General features: G+C 42.3%; 1 protein-coding gene across 1 annotated transcript in view; it reads right to left on the bottom strand.

Moving 5' to 3' along the window:
* Positions 1–17,358, bottom strand: part of CCDC85A (coiled-coil domain containing 85A) — a 209,549-nt gene that overhangs the window by 160,104 nt on the left and 32,087 nt on the right. The window contains exons 4-5 of the mRNA XM_071805634.1: positions 15,603–15,690; positions 3,527–3,658 (exon numbers count right to left, since the gene is read on the bottom strand). The gene's annotated coding sequence lies outside the window, so the exon portion shown is untranslated. The remainder of the gene's footprint in view (positions 1–3,526; positions 3,659–15,602; positions 15,691–17,358) is intronic.

Below are 17,358 nucleotides of genomic sequence, written 5' to 3'. Positions count from 1 at the left end.
ATGCCCTCCTCTCCTTTCTAAACAAAAATTATATAGAATCATAGAATTGTTTGGGTTGGAAGAGACCCTCAAGCTCATAGAGCCCAACTGTTACCCCACCCCGGCACTGCCCCATGTCCCTGAGAACCTCATCTAAACGCCTTTTCAACCCCTCCAGCGCTGGTGACTCCAGCACTGCCCTGGGCAGCCTGTTCCAATGCCCCACAGTCCTTCGGGGAAGAAATTGTTCCCCACATCCAACCTCAACCTCCCCTGGCGCAACTTGAGGCCGTTTCCTCTGCTCCTGGCGCTTGTTCCTGGGGAGCAGAGGCCAACACCCTCCCTGCTCCAACCGCCTTTCAGGCAGTTGCAGAGAGTGAAAAGGTCTCCCCTCAGCTCCTGTTCTCCAGGCATATCATAACATGAATTATTTTGACCAAAATTCACATTTCCCTCAATCTTACTTTTTTGCAACATACATTTGGAGGACAAAAAACCGTGCATTAGTAAGGAAGCGACTGCTCCTGTCAAATCTGGGACTAAAGCTAGTGCAGGTAAAAAGAATGGACAGTGGCTTTCAAATGCAAAAAAAGCACAGAAGGAAAACACAGTAATTGGGAATGGCACCAGGTAGGCATGGCTCAGATTGGCACTACAGGCTTTAGAGAAAATACACACATTTCAATACATCTCACATAAAACTAGTAAGGGATGATCAGATTAAATATAATAATATTCTACACCCATCTATAAACCACCCATCCCAACCCATTTCACCTCCTCTTATGTATCCAAAAAGAAGGAAAATATTGGCTTCTGTGTAATCCCAAGCTGATCCAGCACTTACGGAGTCAATGAAAACGTTCCCATTGACTCCAGGATGTAGTAACAGAGAGTCTTACAGCCGGGAATTCTCTGTTCCTGAAGGAGAACATCTCATAATCCGCCTCGTAACCCAGCCTTCCCGTTCCTCAGAAACACTCGTGTCAGGAAGCGAGGTGCCATCTTTAGTGAGATATTTTCAGGCAGCTTTGAATGCTGAGAAAAATTAACTCGATACAGCAACCACACTGATAAAGGGTCAGTAAATGCGTTTCAAAACGCTACGAAGACCTAGCTCAAGAATTAAGCACAATATTATACCTGTGTCATGCAGAAGGGAAACAAATGTGTATTTTTCTACAGTATATTATCATCCTGTGCCTAGGATTCATTTCTTCCCTTAAAACAGCACTATTTTCGTATTATTCTCTATCTTTTTAATGTTTCAGAAGATAATTAAACTTTTAATAATTAAGCAAAGCTTTCCTCAGCACGGCCAGGCCCTGTGTTTGCTGATTCTCCCGCTGCTCAGCCAGCGAGCCTCAGTACCTAAAGCAGGAGCGATTAAACACGCCGCCACTTCTTGGGACACAGGCAAATGTAGAGGAAAACAGAGAAGGTGAAGATTTTTAAGTCAAGCAAACCTTAAAATAGCACGCTCCTCGCCTGTCATTTTTCTACCTTGACAAGATCTCCAGCAAAAAAATTTTGCATTTTCAGTCTCACAAAAAAACCATGGGTTCTCCAGCAAGGAGGCAACGGAAAAAATCAATACTTGCCATGTACCATGTAACCAATAGAATAAGGGCAATGATTTATGTATGGATGGATGCAGACTGAATCAGCTGGGGCCTCAAACAGAGGGAGCGAGAGAGAAGGAGAGAGAGAAAGAAGGTGTGGGGGTGAGCCGGACTGCAGCGATTATTCCTCCACTATGGCCAGATTGGTTTTTTTCTGCAGCAATAATCCCCCTGTGTAGCACTGCAGGGCAGAGAGGACAGACCAGCCATGTGTGGAATATGGGGGGACCAGCTTTTCTCTTTTTGCCTCAGAATAAGGATGCTCTGTTGAATATCGAGGTACAGTCGAAAAGGAAGAACGCCGTGTGGTGTGCAGCCCTCCAGCCGCTCCACCCTCCAACACCAGCCAGTGGGTCAACGAGAAATAGTTGAAAGAGTCAAATTATCAACAGGATCAAAAGGGACCATCACTGCTTCATGGCAAGAAAAGCAGGAAGGGCTTCCCGAAGAGCACTACTGAAACCCCAGGAGTTTCTGCTGAGCATATAGTTTTGGAAACTGGATGACCAGGGATACAGCACTACCAGGTATTTAATGGCTGTGGTAACTTTTAGGATGTCTAATGCTGCTGTTGATTTAAGAACAAAAGCATTAAGAGAAAATTTACTTATCTGTTTGTGGGATGTAGGCTACCACTAAACACTTATCCAAACTACAAGCAATGCTTTGTTGCTGTACTATTAATGAATATCTAGTAGACGACTCTAACGTGACAGTAATTTGCTACAGAAATGTCATCCTATTTTATGAAAAATACCTCCTCTGTAGTTTGTGCAAATTGCTAAAATGATCGTAAACCCTTCTGCAATGCTTTAGATATTCAGACTGTATTTACATTTTTGAGAATCAGACGTTCGTTCAGTACTTTCAGTATTGTAGTTTGCCATGAACTAATCTTGTACAATTAATATTTCTGCCACAAATACTCAATCAATTCTCTTTCCTCCCTATAATGTTTCTACAACATTTAAACCGTGGTATTATCAGTCTTTCTCTTGAAAGGCACAATATTTTTAGAGAATTCTACAGAACAATAGGAGGCCACTAGTTAAACACACCAGCTTTGCAACGTTAGATCAATTAAAGCTTCGAGAATTGTGGTCTGCTTAAAAGGCTCGCATTTCATAGATGTCTGTGAAATTATCGGGTCAGAATAACACCGAAATAATTTCATTTCCGACTTTCCACAACATATGTATGATAATATGCTAGCGAGATTAATCATTAGCTACCAAACTACATTTGTCTGGTTTATGGTGAAAATATCAATGAATATATGAACAAAATGTAATTTAAGTATAAATAGGTTTTTGTTTTCCAAAGAATGTGATTGCATTTTACCAGACTTTGCACCTGAATTCAAAACACTCCTGACTATTTTGCTTTGGTATTACCTACCTAGTTCTTTTCTATAAGTTATACTATGCTTAGCATAACATAATGTTCACCTGCATGGACATATCAGAATAACAGTGCTGCAGTAAAAGAATACCCTATAAATAGAGTTTCTATTTCATTTCCCATTCAGCTGACAATGCAGACAACAGTATATTTCAGAGAATGAAAGTATGAAACACGTTATAAAGCAGAATAAGTACATACAGCTCATTACTAATTCAGTCAGCAAATTCTTCTTGTGGCAAACACTCCACCCCAGTAACAACCACCAGTTCCTCCAGCTTTACTAATCCCACAAATTAAAATCTTGATGAATTCAAACATTTCTCAGGCCTTAACATTCTGTTAGGCTACAAGGAAAAAAGCTGTAGCCTGTGTACCAAGGAAAGCACAACAGAACACAATCCACAAGTGAAGACACCTTAACAACAACTTCAAATGTAGAAAAAATACAATGTGTGTAATTTAATGGGATTTCTCCAACTCCTCAAAGTCCTGAGAACAGAGCAGGTGAGCAACATGCTTACCTTGGAATAACACGCTTTAATTCTTCACCTCCTGCTTTCTCTCTCTCTTTAATGAACAGAGCAGCAGAAACTCCATGGACAGTGCTGGACTTTTGTTCTGAGCTTCAGCCAAAACGCCTGGATCGACGGGGGCTGCAAATGGACAGGGAATAACATGAAAATCTTGGCACCAGCCCAAGGGAAAAAGGGAAACTGACACCAAAGCAGGGAACAGCTCTCCGCAGCACCACAACCAGGTGAGTTATACGAGCAAACAACGATTTGGAGTCAGTGACGTGGAAATTGTTGTTGCAAATGAATGAAAGCACGTTGCCTTGATCCTGGAGCTCCACTGGGTTGAGAATCTGAAATACAAGCTCGTGGAGTTAAAGGCATCTGAGCAAAGCCCTTTGAGTGTCACCCAGGTGTAAATGGAGCCAGCAGCCGACAGCTCATCTTAAAGTAACAGCCAAATTCTATCTCATAGATAAACAAAAGGCAGGTGCACTATCACTGCTGGAATTCTGCATCTCCACAGAGTGCACGCTCTGCTCCACTATTTCAGATGGCAAACAAACTCTAAAAGCTGAAGAATATTGTTACAATTAGGAAAAGATTATGAAAATCATCATATTTGCAATACAGAAAATTATTTTAATGTTTGACATGAAAGTCTTTTTCGTGTGTGTTTGTTTCTATACAGCATACTATGCTCTCTTTTCAAGATTACCATTTGAAAATACACTTCAGCTGAAGAGTGCTCTGATGGTGAAAATCCACAGCTGTATTAATAAAAGCTGATGCATACAAATGCTGGAGAAAAAGCCTCCTATTCACCATTGTAAAAGAAGGCAAAGATTTTTATAGGATGTTTGCTGCAACTCATTTCCTTAGCATGCTTTCAGCTTTTGTTAGAAGAAACACAGAGTTAGGGCACAGACCTGCTCCCATTTACACTAACGGTGAGATTATCACTAATACTAATGCAAGTATTGCAGTTCACACCTTCTTAGCATTTTAAATACTTGTGCTTTGGGAACAAGACCAAACCAAAGGAAGCTGGTGAATGACTCTGTGCAGCATTCTTGAAAGATGTGTTGTAACAAATGTGTTATTTTGAATTCCTTTTTCAATACCACAAAAGAGATGCATACAACTGCGTATTAATATGTCTTGAAATGAACACGCTAACATTTCTCATTTCTCTTAAAAGCAATTTGATAAGTTAAAATTGTTGGGGTACGCACAGGTAGAAACATACACCTAAAACTTTCTCCTACATTAATTCAGGTGTTATGATTTGTCAAATAATAAGGAAACGTTGCAGAATTTACTTGATTGAAATGCTCTAGAAACAAGAACACTGTAGATCTGTAACATGTAGATTTTTGATGTCTTCCCAATTTTTTGTCCTTGTGCGGCCAAAGAACCCTCAATATTTGTTAGAAACCGCTAAACTACTTCTGGAAATGTACAGCACCCTCAGCTCCAGCTGAAAACACCAGTTACCGGGGTCAGGAACACCACGAGATTCAGCCTAAACCAAGCCAAAGCAGACCAGCGGATTTAACAGAACTGTCACATGTATCACAATGTGTCAAATATAGTAAACAAAGAAAAGAAAAGCCCTATAGGACCTGATTTGGAAAACGGCAGCTCCACCAAAGCAGCACATGCGCTGCAAAGAACCTGGTGTTCTCTAGGCAGGGTCTTCGTGTTGGGAGAAAAACGTGAAAACATAAACGGCCCTTGTTATTTGCCATATAAGAAACCCAAAATATTGGCGTATCAATACACTTTCAGACCCCCTGGATAGCTGGCGGTCATCACCTGCAATGACTGTAATTGCATTTGGTTTGTGCTATCGTTTCCCATACTTGCAGTGCGCAACATCCCACTGATTCCTTTATCTCATGCAAACCATCCCAGCTCTGTCAACGGCTCCTGAATTTTTAAAGAGGTGCCATCTCCCTCCCTCTTTTATCCCTCCTGAAATTTTCTGACCCCAGATCTTAAGATAGAGCAACGTCCGTGGATTAAACAGTTCTTCAGGAGTCACCTAAGAAACCACTATTAATAGTAATAGATTTTTGTTTCTTCTCCCAATGATATTTCCATGGCAACATTTTCCCGTGCGCTGGTGGCTGGTTGGGGGTTCCCGGGCGGGCTGGCTCCTGGGCAGCTTCATTTGCTCCGCTCCTTCCCCAAAGGTCAGCTGAGGGCAGCAGGAGCCAAAGGGTTAATTACTTTTCCTCACCAGGGTTAAAGTCGCACAGATTGCTATTGAGACAACTGTATGGACGACCCGCAGGTTTTCACGTCCAAGCTTTTTTTCCTGTGGCAGGGCAAATGTTAGCAAGGAAAGCAGCGAGGGGGAAAAGCCCCGCGAGCTGCACCCCACACGCAGCCCCACACTTTTCGGTCGTGCTACTGACTCTTAGTGCCGTTTTGCACAGTTTTGCCCAGACCACAGGGATTGAGCACAAAAGCTGTCGACAGCCAAGAAGGACGTACTCTGTGATTTCTCTATTCAATGGATTTGAATGATATTCCAACTTAAATATCTGAGGAGAGCCGGTACTCCCAGATGCTCTGTTTCACCACCCTCAAATTCATCACTGATGGCACTTGTTTCCCTCAAAAGACTGAGTGGGGTTGCAGGTTCTGGCTCCTTCCTTAAGCCTCCCATGGAAAAAAAGTTCTTCCTTTTTGTGGTACACTCTCCCATAAATGTTACAATGGTAAAACTCAATAATGCAAAGCAAGAGAAAAAAAAAGGGAGGGGATGTCACCTTTCTCAGCCTCAGCTTTAGCATCATATCTTCTGGCTACTCTTTTCAAACTCAGTGTTGACTAAATTAAACAAATAAATGATTAAAGGATCAGGCACTGATGATTAAAATATCCATTACAAATCAGGGAAGTGCAACTCAGCTTCTTGATTGATGCATTGCTTTGTAAACTCAGCAGAAGTTATAAATAATCGCAATGCTGATAAACGACAAAGGGAAGATTTGGTAATCAATCAATTCAAATGGGGCTAAATGGAAGAATAATGCATCATTTATATTTGGCTATATTGTGCGGTATGTAAATTATTGAATACTTGCTATACCACTTTCACATCAAAGAGGTGGTGGACAAACAGCCGATCATAAGCAGAATTATCAGGCTTCAGCCTTGGCACGCTGTTTGACCATCTGCGCGGCACACAGGGGACCTCGGAAACCTCCTCTCCAGCTCTCTGCTCACCAGTGACATTTTCCTGGGTACAGCACCTGCTGCCTTCCAACCTTCAGGTATTAATTCCCAAGTAGAAATCATGTTATACAGGATTACAGACAATACCGCTACACTAAGGCTAAATGCATTACACGGACTATCCACCTAGAAAGAGCTTCAAACACAGGGAGCTAAGAGTCAAAATTTCGTATTTAACTTGCGTCTGTAGCGTATAAGAGATGCTAAGAGATGTTATGAAAAGCTGTTTCTTAAAGGCACTCAATCTTAATTCCATTATGAAATGACCCCATAGAGTGCCCGCACGGTTACAATTTGTTCTGAACTCTGTTTGCAATCTTATACTTCACTAAATTAATTAGGATGCTGAATTTGTCAGAAAGGGAATTCCCGTTTCTCTTCTGCTGGTGACGGGAGGCGCGTGTGTGTCTCAGGGAGCAGAGGCCCAGAGGCCCAAGGCCACCACGTGCCTTCTGCAGGCCGGGGCTTTTCTCTGTGAGGAAATTAGGAATTTCCAACCATTCATGATCTGTGCATTCTGAATTTCCCTGATTTTCGCTCTGGCTGGAGTTAGGCCGAGTGTTCGCGAGCCTTTCCCTTGCCCCTGCCCGTACAGAGCAGGGCAGACACAGGAGCTGAGGGCACTTCTCTGCTAACTTCTCTAGTGCTGCAAGTCCTTCTGTCCCACCTGCTTGGAAAAACGAGGGTTTTCAGGAGAACACATAAACATCCAGGGCCGGATTAAAACATCCAGGGAAGCTCTAAGTAAACTCAGACAGCTGTCTCGGATTAACCTGCTTCCTTAGGACTCAGAAACAACAACCAGGGCCGCAAAGCGCTGACGCTGGCCAGGGAGCCAAGGAACATTTATTCACTATTTTTTCATCCTTAATTTAAAATATACTGTATCCAATTTTATTCACTAAACATTCTTATGGCCAAATGCAGGCTTTCATACTTGGTATTGAGTCATTAAAAGCCACAGTGACTTGATATACCTACGAGCATTTTCATAGTTTTAAAAGACAGAAATCGCAAAACCCAGGACTAAAACATAAATCTCAGCTGCCTTTTCCTTTAGTAAATCTCCAGTAGGGTACCACAATCACTAGTGATTTGTAAAAGGTTATTTGGATACACTTTTGCACCTACAATGACTGAAAATGGCACAGACTTCAAAAAGACGGACTGCACAGACATTTTTGTCCTTTGAAATCTTCCTCTTGGCTTTCTATTGTTGATTTATAATGAGACTGAAAAACAACATCTCTGAAAACTATCTAGTCTTCAAAAACAGGCATTTCTCTCCAAAGTACAGCTTGCCTTGGTCACTCTACTTTTGTGCTCCAAAATTATATCGGGTTTAGGTGAAAAGAACAGTTGGAAACCCCAGAATGTTGAAGCTGTTTCCTGATGTTTTATTCATTTCACCCATTTTTCCTACAAAGCCCAATCTCAGCCTCTGAGGGCAAAGATTTCCCAGGATGAGAGCAAGCGGGATCTGTGTGTTAATTGCAACGTCACCAGGAAAAACACGCAGAAAAACCACCCACCCTGGCCCCACATCTACCTGTTGGCCCCGGACAGGTACTCACTTCCACACCCTGACCCTCAGCATCTTCATCTTCCGTCAGCCTGCAAATCCCAGCCAGTTAGAAGATTCACTACTCCTTATGATTCCTGACTTTCACAGTTTCTAATTAGTCTTTGTGGCAGTCTATTACCTAAATGAATTGTGATATTCCACTTGGTAAGGTAAACGATAAAAAACCCAACATCACCATTTCTCCTTGGCATTATTTACCTTGTGGTAAAGTAATTTTGTTCTAAGGACAGCACGTTTTAATTTTGCAATTAAATTGGGAGTCATTCAAATGAAGAAAGGTGAAAGGAAACACAACCAGGTTGAATATTAACTCCAGTTTTCTGTTCCAAAGTGGTTGCTCAGATTAGGAGCCTTAGTTGGGAAGCTGTTAGAAGGTTGCACGCCCAGATAGCGTTGAAGGTCTGTACACGAGACGGGCACAAAACTACTGCCCACGGGGTCGGGCATGGTCCTCGCTCACCTGGCGGAGCTGACGGGGACAATTCTGCACCCAATTCTGCGCCGCAGCCGCTGCGGAGGCACTCGGGAAGAACACACCGAGAGGTAAGAGAGGCTTGAAGATCATCCCTAAATTTCGAGGAAGTTTCATCCCGAGGGCAATGCAATCATGAAGTGTAGGATGATGAGGGATGGTTTCCATTGCAGGAGGAGGTGGATGAATGTGTTATTTCTTCAGAGCGATGCAGGTTTCTGGAAGTTGTGGACCCACCAGGTCCACAGCTGTTCAATATCACAATAGTTGTTCAGCACAAATTCTAACATCAACCAGATCACCTCTGGAGCTGGTCAGTAAGTAACTGATACACCGCAGATCTTTCTGGAATAGAGAGCACTAGCAGCTTGTCCAGGGTGATTTTCTTTCGCAAAAAATAATTTGAGCAACAAGTGGTAAATATTTTTTACCTCCATCTTCCTCCAGTGCAGCAGAATCACTGTGCTGCTTTTTAGATTTCCAATCTGAAGATCAGCAAACAAAATCACCACTTGCTGCTCATCTCTCAGCCGTTGCTGCAACACCTGAGCTGGCTCAGGCAACCCAGGTCCAAGAATAAACCTGAGCGGAAAATACGCCTTAAAATTCTACAATTCTCCAGTTCATACTGATGACCCAAAAGGCACTAAAATAAGTATGACATTATATTTTCTTACTGTCATTAGAATATTTGGCTGAAGTCAGTTTAGGCAAGACCTAGTGGGTAGTTAAGTTCATACCAGTATCTGAATTTGGTTTGGGCAGCTCACACCACCAGGATTCGCAGGACAAAATCAACCTCATCTCTGCGTGCAGTATTTTCTGCCTGTAGGTCTCTGTATTTCCCCATCCAAAAGGCATTTCTGCACACAAAATGAGCAGATTATCTGAACAGTTCAGCATCACATCCAAAAGTGCTCTTTGCAGGTGCAATTATGCATTCAAAAGCTTGCTTAAACGGCACTAACATTTTAATGATCTTTGGGGAAAATCTATTGTAGTTTATATTTGTAACGGAGCAGATTTCTCCCCATATCCGTTACCAATCCTTTGTCAAATAATTATTTTAGGAAAGCAAACAAGCAAGATGCAAAAGCACTACTTTTTCTCAACTGAAATGAATGTCAGAGAAGGATAAAAAGAGTTTATTCATGACTAACTCTGCATCGCTTTCCTATGGTTGCTCTCCTTGCCCAAAGAAACAGAAGATTAGGAAAATTAGTCGAGATCTTCATCCTCTAGATCCCAAAGAGTCCTTATCCCTTCAGAATAAATAATGCAGAAACGTTGTACAGAGCTGAAAACAAACTCGCTGTTTTAGTGTCTACCAGACTATCAGCATTCAGCATTTTACAGGGAAGATTTTCCAAACAATATTTTTTTGAGTGCAGGACTAAATCGTTGTGTAGAATGTTTAATAACGGCTTTAACAAAAGCTTCCCCTGCTCTGTTGGTTTTGTCGCCACCTGGTACTCCGGCAGCGGACAAAGAGTTAATGTCAAAATACATCTTCTGGTACCTCGGCTGCTTTTCCTCACCCATTGTTTTCAAACTTCTTTTGAATGGTCAGAAATTTTCTGCCTGAATAAACTCTCAACAGAAAAAAAAAAGAACTGGAGCAAACAGCAAAATGAGTAAAATAAAACCAAACTGTGTTGGTAATATAGAAAGATGACCTGGTTGTAAAATCCCAAGTTTCTAGCAGCAGCATTTATTGTGAAAATAACGTAAGTTAAAGATGCAAATTTTGCCTTCTCGCAGCAAAATTATTTAACGATAGCAACATTCTGTACAACATCATAAATCTGGCAACTTTAGCTTTGGGTGACTCGATACTCAGAACGGAAAAGAAATTAGCCCAGCTCTTTGGATGGCTCTTATAAAAAGGTTTTTTAAAATAACAAACCACATTTCATAACGCTGTTCACGTCTCTGTTTTCCTTAGACTGAAATGTGATGCCAGAAGTAGCATTTCTCACTAATGCAGAAGAGCTTCTCATTTTGACCTCATTTTGATCCCTCTTAGCGTTCTCATATTACTATTGGTAGCAAAAAATATACTCTTACAAAAAAACCAAGAGCAGTGCATTTCAGTTATGGTTATCTATTGATTCGGTTACACTCGAATTGATCTCAAATTGTTTCAAGCAACTGTTCTGCACCCAAAACACCACATGAACCACAGAAACCAGATCAATAGATTTCAAGTGAAATAATTGTTTTCCTTTGTAAGACCCCATTACTTCTTGAATGAAGAACTGTTTGATTGACCTCCAGGAAAGCAGCAGATGTGAATAAGCCAAGCACCTCGGGCCTTATCGTTTAAAGTCAGGCCTTGAAAATGAGAGGGGAGTCCCCTGAACATGTGCTGGGTGAGCTGTGGGAAACGCACAGCTGGAGCGGCCGCAAAGCCGCGTTTGCCTCCCACAACAGGGAGCAGCAGGACGCGCACGGCGCGAACAGACTCGGTCACTCGACAACACGGCGGAAAAATGTTTCACTAGTTATAAAAATAACTCGGCCATTCTTGAGTGACTGGGTTTGCCTTCCCAGCGTCAGGATTAGTGGTTTATCTTGTTTCATAAATTTTACCCAGCTGTGCCACTGAACTCGCTTTTTTCACAGTCTCTTGCTACATAATTCTAATCTGTTGTGAGCGCGGTCATTTCCAGATTCCCACATGTGTGATGGCTGAGGACAGGGTTGGTGGCGCAGGGAAGGTGTTGGAGATGTGTGGTGTCTGAGGACATGCATTGGTGGCACAGAGAAGGTGTTGGACATGTGTGGTGTCTGAGGACATGGGCTGGTGGTGCAGGGAAGGTGTTGGACATGTGTGGTGTCTGAGGACATGGGCTGGTGGTGTGGGGAAGGTGTTGGAGATGTGTGGTGTCTGAGGACACGGGTTGGTGGGACAGAGAAGGTGCTGGAGATGTGTAGTGTCTGATGACATGTGCTGGTGGTGCAGGGAAGGTGTTGGAGACGTGTGACGGTTGACAACAAGGGTTGGTGGGACAGGGAAGGTGTTGGAGACGTGTGATGGCTGTCAACAAGGGCCGGTGGTACAGGAAAAGTGTTGGAGATGTGTTGTGGCTGAGGACATGGGTTGGTGGTGCAGGGAAGGTGTTGGAGATGTGTGGAGGCTGAGGACATGGGTTGGTGGTGCAGGGAAGGTGTTGGGGATGTGTGGAGGCTGAGGACATGGGTTGGTGGTGCAGGGAAGGTGTTGGAGATGTGTGGAGGCTGAGGACATGGGTTGGTGGTGCAGGGAAGGTGTTGGAGATGTGTGGAGGCTGAGGACATGGGTTGGTGGTGCAGGGAAGGTGTTGGAGATGTGTGGAGGCTGAGGACATAGGCTGGTGGTGCAGGGAAGGTGTTGGAGATGTGTGGAGGCTGAGGACATGGGTTGGTGGTGCAGGGAAGGTGTTGGGGATGTGTGGTGGCTGAGGACATGGGTTGATGATACAGGACAGAGCAGCTGGACAGAGGGTTAGACACCTTTTGACAGTGACTTTGCCAGAAGTCACAACCTTGACAGGCTTGACCCGTCCATCTCAGCCCAATATACCACGCTCTCCCCATTATACAGACCTCAACAGCACACAGCAGCAGCAAAATTCCTGCTCAGGTAATGCAAACATGGGTGTTCCCCCAGCAGGCACCAACAGCAAACGACAAGAAACATATGTGCACCTACTTATAAACTGCAGTTTTAATACACAATTCTATTTTTAGATAATATCTACCCTCACTTGACGCTTCCACCCACAAAAGAGGTAGGACCTGAGAATACAGCGGTGTTAGTTTTGTGTCTTAGGACGAGCTGCTGTCCCTAGTACCAGTCCTCATGGCACAGGAAGCTTTTATTTCTTTTATTTATAGTGCGAATAAACAAAATTCTCACATTATAGCTTAGAATGTTTTTGTAAGGAAGTCTTGGTTGGCTCCTTGCATATATTAGACCTGACCTGGGCTTTACTCGTTTATGAGCACAATTAACTGCAAACACTTTGTCATAAACATTTTCAAAGGTCAAAGAGAATGCAACAACTTTGCTAAAGAGATAAATGGTCAAATAAAACATTGAATTGTTAATTCCCAGGTGACAAAAAGCTGCATGAGCCAGATCAATAAGAAGACACACAGAACGAATTCTGGGACAAAGGGCAGGTCAACCTTCAAGTGTTAATAACTTGCCCCTGTTGTTTTGCTCGGGCACATTGTGTGTTCTAGCAGGGAACATTGCTGTTAATAGCAAATTAACACCCACAGATTCACAGAAGTAAAACTGGGCATGAGAGATTACTGAAACAAAAAGTTTTGAAAGGATTTAGCTCTGCTAACACAAGGAAAAACATACAAAATGTTATAAAAGACAGGTTTCCTATTTCTAATTGAAAATAGTTGCTGGACAGGGCACACTCTTCCCCTCGCGCTCTGCAGTTTTTCTCTTTTCAACCTTGTTCTTAATGCCTGGGCTTTTATTAAACAGTAACTGTCAAAACCAAACAGCCTTATTTGAATTAAGGATCATAAGAAATTGGTGCATTAGATGAAAACGGAGTATGTTGAAGCAGATATTCAGCTGGTGTGCTCTGCCAAAGCTGCTGTGATGGAACTGGGGCAGTTTGTATGGGTGGTTGTGGAAGGTCAGATATAGAAACGAGCATCCTTCCCAGATACGTGTTTAAGAGAAGGGAGATCCCTTCTTTTGTCTTTTTGAAGTAGACAATGGTGTGACCATTATGTTCAGCATCTCTGTCTGCTGAAAACAGCATTTTATAACTACGGCTACTTTAGAAGTTAGTCCTCCTTTTCCTGGGAAAATCATGCCTTGCTGTCATGTGCTGACCATTCAACTCACTAAAATGCAAGGTTGGAATTGAAAATGTACAGTTGGCAGTCAAGATTGACTAAACTTGAATTAAAAGTTCATCAGGTCAGAAGAGTGGATATGGAAGAAGGACTTAGGGAATCATTTAGAAGACACTCTTATCTCCAGCCCATCCCATTCAATACCATATTAGTTGGACTGCACTAAATGTCATATGAACCGAACTTTGTTAAGAAAGCTACACTCATTCCATTTGGCGACTACCTGAGATGAGGCGACTAATATTTTTTTTCAAATTGTTAACATTTCCTTTCCATCTTATTCACAAGATTCCAATAGGCAGCGTGTAAGTGCCGAGTATGTCACTGACTCTGTATGGAATGACTGTGGTCTAGAAACTACCTCTGATTTACCAGTGAAGTAGGATGGGCTCCTATTTTCACTTTTTTCTAAAAAGAAATATATTAAGGAGAATTTCAGGCTGGTGAAAAGAGGCCACCTGAAGAAGTCTCTTCTCAAAACTATTCGGCTTTTTTAGACCCTCCCAGAGAAGATTGCAAGATTAAAAGTTAAATGCAAAGTAAATTATGTCACCATTATTTAATTAAGGGCATTTTTGAGTAAAAGAGAGAGTTTTCCTAAAAGGGATTAAGCAACTTATGGAAGACAAAGTACAAAAAAATGTAAAAGTCTATCAGAAATAAGTAACTCCTCATGTGCAGCAAATGATACGTCCCAGTATCCATGGGAGGAACTGAGGAACTGCAACGACTCCAAAGCACCGTGCAGGGGTGCAAAATCCAGACAGCAATGTCTATATTGATCCCACTGCACTCTTGAAGGCAAATGAACATTTGAAAGGTCAGTAATTTTACTTCTGCCTAATTGGATGCCAGTAGTTTGCATAAGACTGGGAGTCGAATACCAGTGTAAATTCCCCCTGTCATATGTAAATGTAAATGTAATCATCCCATACCTCTAGCAGCAACCTTAAGGCATCTGGCAGGAAAAATGGAGAGCACACAACCATAAAGGGGCCAGACTAAGGGACACATACAACACAAGATACTGCATGACAAACATCTGATGTGTTTTATAAATGCCATGAAAACGTGATTTACCCTGACAGTAAATTTTAATGTCCTGTGAACTACTCATTGAACGATTTTACAAATGGAGATGAACTCTCCTTTTCTAGTGAACTCCAGAAATAATTGTTGGGATTTATGCAGACTGCAATCTAAAAGGATTTTTTAAATTCATTTTAATACTTAAACGAAAATTGACTCAACCAGTTTCTAAATCGACTTTGAGGTGTGATTTTAGCTTTAAAAAGAGACAGACATATTAGTGTATTTTTCACTTTGTGTCTTCTAAAAACATCACTTGATATCTATAGCATGAGGCCTCAAGGCTCAATCCATCAAGGGCAGTTATGGCACTAAAATTAACCGCTATGGGGTCAGGACTTAGTTAGGTTTTCATAGAGTATTTAAAATTTAAAGAGAAGCCTAGGAGACCTCCACAATTCTAATAGAACAGTAATAAATACTAACAATGTGACGTCCTACCCCTCAGCAGCTCCTCAGGGTTTTATAAGAAATCCTGGTGCTTTCCAGCCCTGTTCTTCTCCAGCGCAGGTACCAAGAACCTGCCCTGATTCAGTTTTTCTATTACCACCATCTCTTTGCTGTCCTTTTTAATGACATTGGTAAACAATACACTGGCACCTACTGGAATCTGTGCTGCAAGTTCCACTGTCCTTCAAGGAAAACTGACACATACAGTGACTTTTGTGGGCACTTTCCCCAGTCCACAAGCCCTAGGAAATGATTCACTGGGCAGCCCAGGGGTTCACAGGATACCAGCGCTTCCCAGAACACCCTCAAAATTACAGGCACGTGTCACCAGCCCAGGGCACAGGAGAAAACCTAAAGTCCCAAACTACCTTTGCTCTCCTGTTGCTGTTGTTGTAGATAAACCCATGTTACAGTCCGTGGATTTCTGGCCAGCAGGAAGATCACACGCTGCCAGGCCTGCAAGGAAAGAAAGATTTCTTTAGGTTGCTTTAAACAGCGATTTCTTGAGGTTGCTTTAAATGGCAGGGCAAGGTAAGAACAGGCTGCTGGTGAGGAAAGAGTCTGTGAGGGTGACAGTCCGTGGGGCTACTTTCACACCCCAGTTACAATACCCATCTGTTTAGCTGTTGTTAAGAGGTCTGTTTCATCTGTCTCCCTTCTCATTTCGATCACTTGATTACATTTTATGACACTGGAAACATATAAGTGGGATGATTCTATCCCTTAAACACCCCAACATCTGCACAAAGTGCAACCGTTTTGACGCAGATGCTTGCTTTGTTTTGCTATGAACTCAGTTTTCAAAGAGTCCAGACTTCGATTAGAAATCATGTGCTTTGATCCTACATTTGTACACTGATTCGCTCTATATTAAAACAAAAGTGACTGAGTTGAACTACTCATTTGAGCTGACAAGTTTGACAGAGGTTATGCAGCAACAGCAGTATACAAAGTTTCTTCATGTAACACAGGAGAGAAAAAACTGGGTTGAAAATCATATCTATTTACCAATTTTTAGTTAGTTCAGACAGAACATTAGGTGTCATAGTATTTGTATCACCCAAGATACAACATGGAATAAAAGTATTCTGTGTTTTGCATGTTATCCTTTTTACAAAGCCACTGTTTTAAATCACTATTTTAAATTAAAGTCTCGTTGGCCTGCCAAGAGAGGAAAATGAACAGTACTTCATATGCGCCTTCTGGTAATCCCGATGGAATAGAAATGTTAGCTTATTAAAGAAAACGCCACTTACTAAATATCCAGAAATTACTAGATATCCCAGAGTGACTGCTACACCGGTTTAAATGCTTCAAAATGCTAACGCAAATTTATACAAATTGAATAACACGGTGCTCACAAAGTAACCGGACTAGAAAAGCTCTCCTGTCTCACAAATGCAGCCCGGCACGCTGAAGTGTAACTAATTCTCATGCAGTTTTGTTATCAAATGAATGTGATCTGACCTCATCAGTGTGGTCATTTTAAGAAGAGAGAGACAAGCGCTGTGCAAGTGCACGTCCTATGCACTCCCAGCTCTCCTGGTTCCATTAAAAGCTCCTGGGTGTCCCCTGGGCCCCCAGATCCAAGGGCAGAACCCAGCAGGAGAACGCAAAGCCCAGGTGCTCCGCAAACAGTGCAGATTAATGGTGATTAATAACTACATCAGCTTTGAGTGGACATTTCTGGTACCACCCTGCTCACTGGATCGTGTCCTCTCTCCTTGCTTTCCTTTCTGCTTTCCCTGTCCCTGCCAGGGGTTCAGCTCTGGTTCGTCCCTGTGTGTGACCACACCAAACATACGCAAGGAGAACTATCATAATCATGGGAAGGAATCTGTAAAAATACATACTTTACATACAATTGCGATAGCTTCCTAATATTAGGCAAGTCATGACACCACCAGATGTTGTTCAAACCCTATGTAAGAGCTGGCATCCAAAGACAACAACATCTATAGGTACAACTGCCCAGACATACACCCATAAAGTCACCTCTTTATGTAAACTGCCCAAGACGCCACAGCAGTGGTTTATAGAACATGTTTTAACAGCCCGTACCACAAGAAGAGACAAAGTCAATGTCCAAGTTCTGAATGGTGCTGATCCCCTTGCCATCCCGGG

The sequence above is a fragment of the Patagioenas fasciata genome, chromosome 3 (assembly GCF_037038585.1).
Source record: "Patagioenas fasciata isolate bPatFas1 chromosome 3, bPatFas1.hap1, whole genome shotgun sequence".
NCBI classification, from domain to species: Eukaryota; Metazoa; Chordata; class Aves; order Columbiformes; family Columbidae; genus Patagioenas; species Patagioenas fasciata.
Note: the sequence above shows the minus strand (reverse complement) of the source record. Positions and strands in the feature narration are given on the sequence as shown.